General features: G+C 41.5%; 1 protein-coding gene across 5 annotated transcripts in view; it reads right to left on the bottom strand.

Moving 5' to 3' along the window:
* Positions 1–13278, bottom strand: part of dgkg (diacylglycerol kinase, gamma) — a 517080-nt gene that overhangs the window by 375691 nt on the left and 128111 nt on the right. Inside the window, exon 1 of one of the 5 annotated variants that reach the window (XM_073046860.1) lies at positions 1238–1253. The exons of the other annotated variants lie outside the window; for them this stretch is intronic. The gene's annotated coding sequence lies outside the window, so the exon portion shown is untranslated. Of the gene's footprint in view, positions 1–1237; positions 1254–13278 lie in introns of those variants that run through there. 5 annotated transcript variants of the gene reach the window in all.

Raw genomic sequence — 13278 nt, 5'->3', positions numbered from 1 at the left:
CCATCTCATGCTCTCAATCTTTATAATTTATTAATATTATTGTCATCTGCACTCTGGTTGAGACCTAATTGGGCAGTCTTCATTGATTCTGTTATAGTTATTCTATGGATTTACTGAGTATGCAACAAGGAAACAAATCTCAGAGTTGTATATGGTGACATATGTACTTTGATAAGACATTTACTTTGAACTTTGAAAGTTAAGCCTAACAAATGATGGAAAGAGGGCTAAGGATGGAGGAGGAATCAGTCAGTGCTTGTAGGGAATGGGTGAGGGAACAACCTAGAACATATTAGGTTCAGTTGGAGTAAGAAGAACTGAAGCCTAATTGGTTTTTAATGAAGTCAGATAATCCTGGTAGAATCATAGAGAACTCCAGCACAGAAACAAGCCCTTTGGACTATATTGTTCGTGCTGAATTCTCTAGTCCCATCCGCCCACTCCTGACCCATAGCCTTCTATACCACTCCTATCTTTGAACTTCCCCAAGTTTCTCTTCAATGCTGAAATTCAACCCACAGTCACCACTACTGATGACAACTCATTTCACATTCTCACCACCCTCTGAGTGGTTTTCCCTCGTCTCCTTAAATATCTCACCGTTTGCCCTTATGTATGTATGACTTTTAGTTCTAGTCTCACCCAACCTCAGTGAAAAAAGACAGCTTCCACTTACCCTATCTATACCCCTCAATTTCATATACCTCAATCAAATCTTCCCTCATTCTCCTACACTCCAGGGAATAACTTCCTAACCTAGGCAGCCCTTCCCTATAAGTCTGGTCCTCAAGTCCAGGCAAGATCCTTGTAAATTTTTCAAAATCATTACCTTTACCATTCTTGCATACTTGTAGTTTGTCTGCAAATTTGCTTCAACTTGTTCTATCTAATTAATGGCAACAGAATATGCTTTGTAATGTGATTCTGTTCAAATGGAAAGGTTCCAATTACACGAGTTCCAAAACACCAACTCAAGTAAAGCTAATGCTTTTAAAAGCAGTTAAAGAGCCAATGCTTTTTCTCAACATTCTCATCTTTTTTTTTCCAAGATGACAACTCAACAAAATAGTCGAGGAAAAGTGAACTGCAGTATACAGAACTAAATACTAACATGCCAGTAATATGAAATGAAAGCACTAGAAATGCACAGTAAGTTAGACAACAACTACACAAAGAGAAAAAGACAATTTAAAAACCAGAGAACAATCTGCAGATGCTGGAAATCCAAGCAACATACACAAAATGCTGGAGAAATTCAGCAGGTCAGGCAGCATCTATGGAAAAGAGTACAATCGACGTTTCAGGCCAACACTCTTCATCAGGACTGGAGAAGAAAAAGATGAGAAGTCAGAGCAAGAAGGTGGGGGAGGGGAGGAAGAAGTACAAGGCAGTAGGTGAAACCAGGAGAGGTGGAGAGGGTAGAAAAAGAAAATTAACGTTTCAAGTCATCTGCTTTTGGAACACTTCACTGATGAAAGATCACTGATCCTGAACATGTTGTTTATAGATATAGATGCAATAAAAATATTTTGTCTTTCCTAAAGAAAGAGTTTCTAGCACCCACTGCAAGTGTAAGTACAGCTAAGGCCCACAAAGGAGTGACATGGTGCTCATCAATCATCATTGACATGCGCGTTCTGAACTTGATTGTTCCCATCTTTCACTCTCCAGGAATAACTTGAAAAAAGAATTTAGCCCCCACAACTAATTTCACATTTTACTATCTCATTTTCTAAATTTAAAATATATTGAAGTAGGTTTTTTGAGCTAATCTTCAAAACATTGTGCATCATGTTAAATAAAAATTCCAAATCAACAATTTACTCAAAATTAAAAACCAAAATTATGAGGCTGGAAAAAGTTTTCATCCTCTTTACAATTACTATGCTAACTTCCTTCAGTAGCAATATAGTATCTTAACAAATCACCCAAATTTTTGATATAGAAAATTAGAGGATCACCTGTTTTCAATGAATTCATTAGAATACTATAAATACCCACTCTCTCTGTAAGATCCAACACTATGGTAGATTTTCAACAGATCAAACTAAAATTAAGACAAAGCATTTAAGGAAAGTCAGGGAAATGATAATAGAGAAGCACAAACCTGGGGAAGGGTACAAAACCATTTCAAAAGGACTCAGAATTTAGTGCAGTCTATCGTGAAACTGAATAGACCTCCAACCTCAGTGGAGCCCATCATGAAAAAGAGGAAAAAATATGAAACCACAGGCACCTTTGCCTAGGTCAGGCTCCCCTCTAAACTTAGTCACTGGAGAAGAATGGCACTTGTAAGAGAGTCTACTGTGATACCAACAGTCACGCTAAGTGAGCTGTAGAAATCAGTGGCTATAACTGGAGATAAAGTTCATGGCTCCAGAATCTCTCAGGCCTTGCACAAAAAGAGTATCTATGGAAAAGTGTCAAGGAAGAAGACATGGCTAAAAAAAGCATTTCTTTTCCTGTAAAGATTTTGTAAAAAGTGTCATTTAGAAGATAATATCAAGATGCGGAAGAAGGTCTTAGTCAGATGAGACGAAAGTGGAACTTTTTGGCTTTAACACTAAGTGATACGTCTGGCATAAATCCAATACTGGTCATCAGCCAGGTAGCACCATTGCAACTGTAAAGTATGGTGGAGGTAGCATCATGCTATGCTGTTTTTCAACAGCAGGGACTGGAAATCTGGGTAGAATTGATGTGAAGATGAATGCTGCTAAATACAGAGAGATTGTGCATAAGATTCTGCTAACCTCTGCCAGAAAATTTAAACTGGGGTGGAAGTTCTTCTCTCAGCAGTTCAACAACCCAAAGCACTCTGCTAGAGCAACCATGCACTTCAAATGAAGAAAAGTGATGTCCTTGAGTGGCCCAGTCAGAGTCCTGATCTTAACCCAATCAAACATCTCTGGCAAGACCTCATGACTGCTGTCCATCGCTGCTCCCCAACTAACCTGGCACAGATTGAGCAATTTCACAAGTAGGAACAAGCTATCTTGCTCAATCACGTTGTGCAAAGCTAATGGAAACGTATCCAAAAAGACTACTGGCTGTAATAGCTGCGAGAGGTGGTTCAACTAAGTACTGAGCAAAGGGGGATGAATTCTTTTGAACTGCTGACATGTCAGTTTTTGAATTTTTAGTTTTTCATGCTTCACAATTTCCCTGTTTTTTGGACTCTACTGTGAAAAAAGTAGCATGCGATTCACAAATAAAACTTCTATTAAGTTGATCAAAATCTCTGGTTGTAATACTCATTTACTGTATGTGAACAAAGTGTTGGGGCCCGAATACTTTTTCAAGGCACTGCAACAAGAGCCTACCAGTAAAGTTGAGAGAGAAAATAGTTAGGTAAACATCTCCATGTTCTGTTCAACATTGTATTTTGATTACTTAAGATGAAGAACAATAGTATTTTTCAAATTTAAGAGCTGCCTTTTAATGTAACATTCTGACATTCAAAACAATAGCAAAATTAAAGTTAAAAATAAATTTTATTATCAAAGTACATATACATCACTATATACAACCCTGAGATTCATCTCCTTATGGACATACTCAATGAATCTATAGAATAATAACCTTAACCGAATCAATGAAAGACATCAAATTGTGCAAATACAAAAAGCAATAATAATAAATAAACAATAAATATCAAGAATATGAGATGAAGAATCCTTGAAAGTGAGTCCATTGGTTGTGGGAACATTTCAAGTCAAATTGCTTTTTATTGTCATTTTGACCATAACTGCTGGTACAGTACATAATAAAAATGAGACAATGTTTTTCAGGACCATGGTGTGCATGAGACAGTACAAAAACTAGACTGAACAACGTAAAAAAACAACTCAGAAAAAAAAACGACACTAGACTACAGACCTACCCAGGACTGCATAAAGTGCACAAAACAGTGCAGGCATTACAATAAATAATAAACAAGACAATAAGGCAGTAAGGTGTCAGTCCAGGCTCTGGGTACTGAGGAGTCTGATAGCTTGGGGGAAGAAACTGTTACAGAGTCTGGTTGTGAGAGCCCTAATGCTTCGGTGCCTTTTCCCAGACAGCAGGAGAGAGAAGAGTTTGTATGAGGGGTGCGTGGGGTCCTTCATAATGCTGTTTGCTTTGTGGATGCAGCGTGTAGTGTATATGTCCGTAATGGCAGAAAGGGTGACCCCGATGATCTTCTCGGCTGACCTCACTATCCGCTGCAGGGTCTTGCGATCCGAGATACTGCAATTTCCGAACCAGGCAGTGATGCAGCTGCTCAGGATATTCTCAATACAACCCGTGTAGAATGTGATGAGGATGGGAGGGTGGGAGATGGACTTTCCTCAGCCTTCATAGAAAGTAGAGACGCTGCTGGGCTTCCTTTGCTATGGAGCTGGTGTTGAGGGACCAGATGAGATTCTCCGCCAGGTGAACACCAAGAAATTTGGTGCTCTTAACAATCTCTACCAAGGAGCTGTCGATGTTTAGCAGGGAGTGGTCGCCTGTGCCCTCCTGAAGTCAACAACCATCTCTTTTGTTTTTTGTTCATATTCAGAGACAGGTTGTTGGCTCTGCACCAGTCCGTTAGCCGCTGCACCTCCTCTCTGTAAGCTGACTCATCGTTCTTGCTGATGAGACCCACCACAGTCATTTCAATGATGGGGCAAGTGAAGTTGAGTTAAGTTATTCCCTTTGGTTCAAGAGCCTGATGGTTGAGGGATAGTAACTGTTCCTGAACCTGATGGTGTGAGTCCTGAAGCTCTTGTATCTGCTTCCTGATGGCAGCAGCGAGATGAAACTTGTCCTGGGTGGTGGGAGTCCCTTTTGATAGATGTTGCTTTCCTACGACAGTGTTTCATGTTTCATGCTCAGTGGTTGGGAGGGCTTTACCCATGATGGACTGGGCTGCATCCACTACTTTTTGGAGGATTTTACTTTCAGGGCATTAGTGTCTCCATACCAGGCTGTGAAACATCCAGTCAATATACTCTTCACTACACATCTATAGAAGCTTGTCAAAGTTTTAGATGTCATGCTGAATTTCCGCAAACTCCTAAAGAAGTAGAGTTGCTACCTTGCTTTCTTCATAATTGTACTCATGTGCTGGGGCCAGTACAGTCCTCCGAAATACTACCACCTCGGAATTTAAATCTGCTAACCCTCTCTACCGCTGATCCTCTGATGAGGACCGGCTCATGGACCTCTAGTTTCCTTCTCCTGAAGTCTAATCAACTCCTTTGTCTTGCTGACCTTGAGTGAGATGTTGTTGTTGTGGCACCACTCAGCCAAATTTTCAATCTCCCTCCCATATGCTGATTCTTTGCCACCTTTGATTCAGCCTACAACAGTGGTGGCATCAGCAAACTTGAATATGGCATTGGAGCTGTACTTAAGCTGCAAATTCAAAATATACTCAGGAGAAATAAATGTTTCTAATTAATTTTTTAAGAAGTTTTTTTTTCAGATCCTGAAGAAGGGTCTCAGTTCAAAACCTCGGCGGTTTGTCCTTTCTATAGATACTGCCTGGCCTACTGAGTTCCTCCAGCATTTTGTGTGAGTTATTGTTGCAACATGTGGTTTTTTGAGCTACTGTTATCTTCCTGCCAGCTTGAACCTGTCTGGCCATTCTCCTCTGATCTCTCTCATTAACAAGGTGTTTTTACCCACAGAACTGGATTGTTTTTTTGTTTCTTGCACCATTCTCTGTAAACTCTAGAGCAGTTGTGCATGAAAATCCCAAAAGATCAGCAGTTTCTGACATACTCCAACCACCCAGTATGGCACCAACAATTATTTCATGGTCAGTCACTTAAAGCACATTTCCTCCCCATCCCGATGTTTGGTTTGATTAACAACAGAACTTCTTGCCCATGTCTGCATGCTTTTTTGTATTGAGATGCTGCCACATGATTGGCTGATTAGATATTTACATTAACTAGGTGTACAGGTTTACCCAATAAAGTGGCCATTGAGTGTATGTATCCCTGTGTTTTTATTACTGGCGATATGTTGCTCAGTGTTCAATGGAATATAGTTTTAACAAGGGTAGAAAAAACAAGAATCACATTTTACTTCTACCCAGGTTACAATCGCCCAACTTACGTACAGACTGTACAAGTGAACTAGTGCTTAGGGGACTACAGGAATGGACTGCCAGCCTCTTTAGGGCTGTAGGCAACCTCTGCCACATGGGAACATGGTTGACAGCTGCATTCCTGACTTGAAAACTGCTCAGGTTATGAATAGCTCACAGGAATGTAACACTGCCTTGCAGCCAACATTTGTGAGGAGAGCAGCACTTTCTCTGCAAATGGCAACTGACCTGGCAAGTTTCCACTCATTGCTGCTTGTTACAAAATCCAGCACAGCAGAGTCCATCACATTAAACTTGCAATTATGCAGCACCTTTAATGACCTTAGAATGTCCTAGGGTATTTAACAGCCAATTAATTACAGCTATGACTACTTTGTTAGCATAATATAACATGATCGTCACCAGTTGCACATCTCCAAAATGCAGCAGTTCTATCAACATCTTTTTCAACATCAGCCTGTGTTTTTAAAACTTATGTAAACTGATAGACAGACATTGGTCAGGACATCAAGGATAAATCTCTAAAACCTCAGATCTAAAATCCAGAGGATTCTCTCTATCCACAAGTGAATAGATGGCTTTTGGTTTAAGGTCTCATCTGCAGACAATTTCTTCATCACTGAAGCACTCTATCAGCACTGCATTACAGTCTCAGACCAGATTTCTCTTTTCATCTCTAGAATGGGACTTGGACCCAAGAACCTCTAATTACCAAATGGGTGACACCTACAGTAGTGAAGTTGATCAGTTAAATATATCACTGGATACAATCCAAGGACCTTTCACATCCTCAGCAATCCATAGGAGACTTCAGGTTAGGCCAGGATGAGCTAATGAGTACAAATTTACTCCAGAATTTTAACTCTCTGATCTCAAAAGACAAAAAGAGAGCAGTTAATTATAGACAATATAGCAATCAGTTTAATGTGGTAATTTTAAAGTCTTCAATAGAAGTCATCCACAAATCTATTCAAAACATGTTCAAGTACTATTCCCATGGTTATTTTCCATATCAGATAAGTAGATTGTTCTTGTAAGCCTTTGAGAAAGCTTCTTTGAAAGCTTCTTTAGTAAGTATTTGTAGGAGCAAATTGAAAGACCACATGTTGATATTCAAAATAATTGGTGATTTACTAAAAACTAGTGCGGACGAAGATACCAGACAAAGCTGACCTATTTGGGACTGAATTTGGGCTTTTATATTCTCAGTTGATGAGATTACCAGTAAAATGACATTTTAATTACAGAAGAAAGACTTAAATAATAAGACTAGGTCCTGATTACAGAATAAAGTGATTATCCACAGGTCTACAGCAAATCCAACTTTGTACAATGGGTACACGCCAGTGAAGTCCCTGAAACCTGGATGTCATCACTGCTGCATTCCATCTCTCTAATTCCAGGCTTTGTCTGCAGCTCCGTTACCACATTAGTACAATCTACATAGTTATTTCCTAGTCATTGGCTCTTACTAATCCTTCCTCTACATCAGTCCCCCCACCCCCCACCCTTGATCTAGAATGTCGGATCCCGAACTGTAGTCTGGTTTGGCCTACGAAATTACCATCCCTGTAATGCCAAAGTTTTACCTGCCCCCCCCCCCCCCCCCCCCAATCTGCACACACAAATAGTGAGTCATTAAATAATCAACTGTACAAACAAGTCAGAACTACTGACTTGATTTGTCTACCGAGCAGAAGATCAAAGAGTTAGTTGGAGACAGCTCACCATGGACTTTATAAGCTAGGTTTAAAAAGCAACCACAGACTCGAAGGACTTGTCTGCTGAATGATAGATTACTAAGTTACTAATTATCCAAGCAAAGGGCAATAAAAAGGTGTAATCAGAGCAGCCAGTTGGCAGCAGCCATTGGAATGGGCCAGTTAACATGGGGGCACAATTGAAAATGGTGATGAATACAGGACTGAAGATGTTACACCAGGGATGATTGATAAGTTTGTGACCTAAGGTAGGAGGAGTTAATTTTAGAAAACCCAGCACATTTATTTTTCAATATAGTCCCCTCCTACATTTACACACTTAGTCCAGCAGTTGTGGAGCATACGGATCTTGGACCTCCAGAAACTGTCCACAGCAGGGGTGATTGATAAGTTCGTGGCCTGAGGTAGAAGGAGATGAGTTGTACAGCTCTCATTACATGCACATACAGTTAAACTCTTTGAGTGATTATGCAGAAAGTTTAAAGTTAATAACTCATCTCCTTCTACCATAGGTCACGAACTTATCAATCACCCCTGATGAGTTATTAACTGATGAGTTATCTCAGATTTTTGGATTTTCTCCCCATTTAGAAAATAGTCTGCACATTTATTTCTACTATTAAAGTGCACGAACGTGAATTTTTCAACATTGTATTTCATATGCCACACTCTTATCCATTCTCCTAATCTGTCCAAGTCCTTCTGCAGCCTACCTGTTTCTTCAACACTACCTGCCCCTCCACCAATCTTCATATCATCGGCAAACTTGGCAACAAAGCTATCCTTTTCATCATCTAAATCATTGATATACAGCACAACAAGAAGCGGTCCCAACACCGACCCCCGCGGAACACCTCTAGTCACTGGCAGCCAACAAGGATCCTATTATTCCCACTCACTGCTCCTACCAATCAGTCAATGCTCTAACCATACCAGTAACTTTCCTGTAATGCCATGGCTCTTAACTTGGTAAGCAGCCTCATGTGTGGCACCTTGTCAAAGACCTTCTGGAATTCCAAATATACAACATCCGCAGCATCCCCTTTATCTATCCTACTTGTAACCTCCTCAAAGAATTCCAACAGGTTTGTCAGGCAGGATTTTCCCTTAAGGAAACCATGCTAACTATGTTCTATCTTGTCCTGTGTCTCCAAGTATTCCATAGTCTCATCTTTAACAATTGACTCAACATCTTCCCAACCACTGAGGTCAGGCTAACTGGTCTATAATTTCCTTTCTGCTGCCTTCCACCTTTCTTTGCAATTTTCCAGTACTCTGGCACCATGCAGAGAATCCAATGATTTTTGAAAGATCATTACTAATGCCTCCACAATCTCTAACGCTACCTTTTTCAGAACCCTGGGGTTCAGTTCATCTGGCCCACATAACTTGCGTACCTTTAGGTCTTTCAGCTTTTTGAGCACCTTCTCCCTTGTATTAGTAACTGCACCCACTTCTCTTCCCTTACAGCCTTCAACATCTGGCACACTGCTAGCGTCTTCCACAGTGAAGACTTATGCAAAATACTCATTTAGTTCATCTGCCATTTCCTTGGCCCCCGTTCTTACTTCTCCAGCCTCATTTTCTAGCAGTCCTATATCTGCTCTCATCTCTCTTAATTATTTAAACATACTTGAAAAAGCTTTTACTATCCATTTTGATAGTGTTTGCTAGCTTACTTTCATATTTCATCTTTCCTCCTAATGATTCTTTTAGTTGTTCTCTAGGATTTTAAAAGCTTCCCAATCCTGTGTTCCTACTATTTTTTGCTTTGCTGTATGCCCTCTCTTTTGCTTTTACATTAGGTTTGACTTCCCCTGTCAGCCATGATTGAACCATTTTGCTACTTGAGATTTCGTCATTTTTGAAATACATATATCCTGTAGCTTCCTCATTGTTCCCAGAAACTCATGCCATTGCTGCTCTACTGTCATCGTTGCCAATTTACTTTGGCCACAGCCTCTCATACCACTGTAATTTCCTTTACTTCATTGAAATACAGCTACGTCAGACTTTACTTTCTCCCTATCAAATTTCAAGTTGAACTCAATCATACAGCGATCACTGTCTCCTAAGGGTTCTTTTACCTTAAGCTCCCTAATCATTTCTGGTCCATTACATAAAACCCAATCCAGTAGTAGGTTCAACAACAAACTCCTCTAAAAAGCCATCTTGTAGGCATTCAACAAACTCACTCTTTCGAAATCCATTTCCAACCTGATTTTCCCAATCAACCTGCATGTTGAAATTTCCCACGATGACCATAACATTGCCCTTTTGACATGCCTTTTCAATTTCCTGTTGTAATCTATGTTGGGAGGCCTGTATTATAACTGCCATCAGGGTTCTTTTACCATTGCAGTTTCTTCACTCAGCCCACAAGGATTCAACATTGTTCGATCCTATGTCACATCTTTCTACTGATTTGGTGCCATTCTTTACCAGCAGAGCCACACCACCCCCTCTGCCTACCTTCCTATCCCTCCGATATAACGTGTAACCTTGAACATCCAGCTCCCAACTACAACCATCCTTCAGCCATGATTCAGTGATGGCCACAACATCATAACTGGCAATCTGTAATATTGCAACAAGGTCATCTACTTTATGTCTTAAACTCTTGTGCAATGAAATATAACACTTTAAGTCCTGCATTTGCTACCCTTTTTGATTCTGCATCCCTAATGCACTGAAACTCACCCTGCTGGCTGCAATTATGTCCTATCATCTGTCTGCCCTTCCCGACAGTCTGACTGCATGCTATCTTTGTGTTTTTTTTTTAAACCATGCACCCTATCCTGAATCCCCTCACTCTGGTTCCCACTCCCCCGCCAAATTAGTTTAAACCCTCCCCAACAGCTCTAACAGACCTGCCCATGAGAATATTGGTCACCCTTAGGTTCAGGTGCAACCTGTCACTTTTAAACAGGTCATACCTCTCCCAGAAGAGATCCAAGTGATCCAAGAACCTGAAGCCCTGTCCCTGCACCAGCTTCTCAGCATTGCATTAAATTGCCAAATCATCCTGTTTCCACCCTCACTGGTGCATGGTACAGTTAGCAACCCAGAAATTACTACCCGGCAGGTCCTGCTTCTCAGCTTTCTACCTAGCTCTCTAAATTCTCTCTTCAGGAACTCTTTGCTTTTCCTTCCTATGCCATTGGTACAAAATATGTAGCAAGACATCTGTCTGCTCTCCCTCCTTCTCCAAAATGTTGTGGATACGATCCGAGACATCCCTGACCCTAGCACCTGGAGGCAACATAATACTCAGGCATCCCATTCACAGCCACAGAATCTCTTGTCTGTTCCCCTGACTATTGAGTCCCCTATCACTTCCCTCTTCTCCCCCTTTCCCTTCTGTACCACAGACCCATGCTCAGTGCCAGTAACCCAGTCTCTGTGACATTCCCTTGGGAGGTCATTCCCCACAACAGTATCTAAAATGGTATACTTATTATTGAGGGGAATGGCCACAGGGGTGCACTGCACTAACTGCCTGTTCATATTTCCATTTCTCCTTACAGTCAACAAGCTACTCACCTCCTGCAACTTCAATGTGACTACTTCCCTGTAACTGATCGATTATCTCCTTGCTCTCCTGTACAAGCTGAAGGCCATCTAGCTGCTGCTCTAGATCCCCAACAGTCTTCAAGGAGCTGCAGCCAGATGCACTCCATGCTGATTTGGTTCCCTGGGAAACTCTGGGTGTCCCAGGACTCCAACATCCGGTATGAAGAACACACAACAGCCATTTACTACACCAGGTACAGTAAGAGAAAATAAAAAGGGAACCTTAACAGGATCTTATCCAAAGCCAACATCTCTTACAAGCTGAAGCCTCCTTTGAGCCAAAGCCTGACACTCATACTCTCACCACTGGCCTATTCCCAACAATGGCCACTCCGCTTGTCCCTTCTGTACTTTTAAACAAGCGTCGCCAACCTGCGAGAAACCTCATCACTGTGGCCTTTTTACTTACTATTGAGAAAGAGCTCAAAAGAGTGACACATTCAATTACGCAAATTCTTTTGAGCTTAGTTTGTCAGGTTCCATATTTACCGTTCCTGTGCAGATACGTTTGCCTGATTAAATCATCCCTGCCAAAACTATCTTCCCAGGTGGAACTAATGTTTCCAGTTCAGCCCTTTCTTAGTCTCCACCAGGGCATACATTTCTGCAGTCAGGATGACCAGAAATAGTTGTTGTTCTGGTTTTGCTGGTACAACCTTAACCATGACCTTACCTCCTGCTTCTGACAGGTTCCTCTTCACTTGGACATTCTCATGCTCACAGCCCGCACTCCATCAAAGATTAATGAAACTATGAGCGCTGCTGCTTTTTGATCACAGGGACAAGTTGCCAACTCCTGTACAAACTGGGCAATCAGTTCCTTAAGTTGCAGCTCTCCAATCCTCTCATCATCACATCCTGTGGTAATTGCATGGCCCATATTGTCATTAATTCAAAGATAGTGAATCCTGTCCCACAAGCAGGACTTCCTCTTATTTCCATCAACAATGCTGGTAATACCCTAGACCACCTTTCCTCAGACTCCGTCAAGGCCTTCTTTAGGCTCCCTTTTAGGGTGCGATTCATTCTCTCAATCACGTCAGAAGACCGAGGTCAGTATGGAACGTGAAACGTCTGCTTGCCCCCTAACAACTTGCTAGCCTTCTTGATCGCCATTCCAGTACAATCTGTCCCCTGCTCCGACTCAAGGTCAGCCGGCACTCTCCATCTAGCTATCACCTCCTCAGCTAGCACATGGGCAACCCCACTTGGCAGAGCAATCCCAATACAGGAATACTTCCACCCATCATGGTGAAGTAATCAGTGATCACCAAGCAATACCATTTACCCCAACACTTGGGTAATAAACCTGTAAGATGCCTCTGAAGATGTTCCCATAGACCTTGAGGTTCTGCCTGATGCCCTAGTTGGAATTTAACTGTTTTTCCTGGGTCACACTAGCTGGGCAACAAGCTATACACTGTTGGCAGAATTTGGCAATCTCTCTCCTCTTCCCCAGGCACCAGCAACATTTTTCTAGCTGGGTCCTCATCTTATCCCACCATGGTAGGTTTTAACAATGCATGTCAGATGCAATCTGGGGCTTTCAAATGTTCACCTCCCCACATCTCATTTTCCTATCGCACTGTTCTCAAATCCACTTTCCCTCTGACAATGCCTCCTCTTGTATTGCCTTTAAATCTTCATCACTTCACCTACAGGGACTGGACCAGATTCCTACACATTTGCCTTAACTGTCTGATCAACAAACGCTTAGGGATGTCTATCCTTCTGTGTGTCTTAATTTTTATGACTGCTGCTTCCTGCGCAGTTTAGCAGCTTCAACTAACTCCCTTACCATTTCTTCATGTTGTATGTGCCCTCCTGACAACCCTGGAAAGAACTCGTCCACCAGTTACCAAACACCCCAATCCCCTGTTCCTCGACACCAATGTTCCTCAC

The sequence above is a fragment of the Hemitrygon akajei genome, chromosome 5 (genome assembly GCF_048418815.1).
Source record: "Hemitrygon akajei chromosome 5, sHemAka1.3, whole genome shotgun sequence".
Lineage (NCBI taxonomy): Eukaryota > Metazoa > Chordata > Chondrichthyes > Myliobatiformes > Dasyatidae > Hemitrygon > Hemitrygon akajei.
This window is presented reverse-complemented; position numbering and strand designations above follow the sequence as displayed.